Here is a 1,313-nt window from a genome sequence, read left to right as displayed (position 1 = left end):
TCTAAATTAAACATGTATTGCATTGTTTACTCCAGTTTACTCAAGTTGAACCGTCCGATATCTTTTGCATCTAAATGATTTTTGTGTTCAGCTATTTGAATTTTTATTTCCAAATGCAGCTCCATGTTTTTAAGAAGCACAGAGGGTTGGAGAAAGACAAATCTTTCCTAAGTCTTAATAGGTGAATGTTAATAACAGTAGTAGTAGCAATAGTAGTAGTAGTAGTAGTAGTAGTAGTAGTAGTAGTAGTAGTAGTAGTAGTAGTAGTAGTAGTACTATTACTACTACTACTACTACTACTACTACTACTACTACTACTACTACTACTACTACTACTACTACTACTACTACTACTATTACTACTACTACTACTACTACTACTACTACTTGTAGTAAGAGTAGTAGTAGTAGTAGTACTACTACTACTACTACTACTACTACTACTACTACTACTACTACTACTACTACTACTACTACCAGTAGTAGTAGTAGTAGTAGTAGTTGTTGTTGTTGTTGTTTTTGTTGTTGTTGTCGTTGTTGTTGTAGTAAAGAGCAGGATTATTATCTGGAGTGACACCAATTCAGTTTTTGTATAATTTGTATTTTTTTACTATTATTCCACACCTTGTCAATCCATGCAAGGAAAAAAAAAAAAGCAAAAAAAGAAAACGTATATTAAAAAAGTGAGAGGCAAGACCAGCAAGTGAAACACGCCCTGCCTTCTCCATAGACTTGACGTGTTTACTGCCGCGCTTCCTGCCTGATAATTATACAGTCTTACGCTGGAGGCGCTTAATGTGGTGCATTTGTATGAAAGAATTTACTTTTTGCCATGAATCTCTCTCTCTCTCTCTCTCTCTCTCTCTCTCTCTCTCTCTCTCTCTCTCTCTCTCTCTCTCTCTCTCTCTCTCTCTCTCTCTCTCTCTCTCTCTCTCTCTCTCTCTCTCTCTCTCTCTCTCTCTCAGCTCGAATTATGATTTCACTGAGTTGTTTAAGAACATATTCACATGTTATTCATGAGCCATCACATCCAGCAGCAGGCCGGAGGAGGAGGAGGAGGAGGAGAAGGAGGAGGAGGAGGAGGAGGAGGAGGAGGAGGAGGAGGAGGAGGAAGAGGAGGAGGAGGAGGAGGAGGAGTAGGAAAGAACACAAAGGAATACAAAGGAATGCAACGGAAGACCAAACCTTGAGTTACTGACGAGGCTGTTTGGATAATTATTCTACATTAACTATTATTGGGAGATACAGGATAGTACAGAAGGTTCCTCCCCACCAATCTCTCCAGCAGAAGCTGACAAGATACAGGAATTGAT

Source organism: Scylla paramamosain, chromosome 31 (assembly GCF_035594125.1).
Source record: "Scylla paramamosain isolate STU-SP2022 chromosome 31, ASM3559412v1, whole genome shotgun sequence".
In the NCBI taxonomy this organism is placed as follows: domain Eukaryota; kingdom Metazoa; phylum Arthropoda; class Malacostraca; order Decapoda; family Portunidae; genus Scylla; species Scylla paramamosain.
This window is presented reverse-complemented; position numbering follows the sequence as displayed.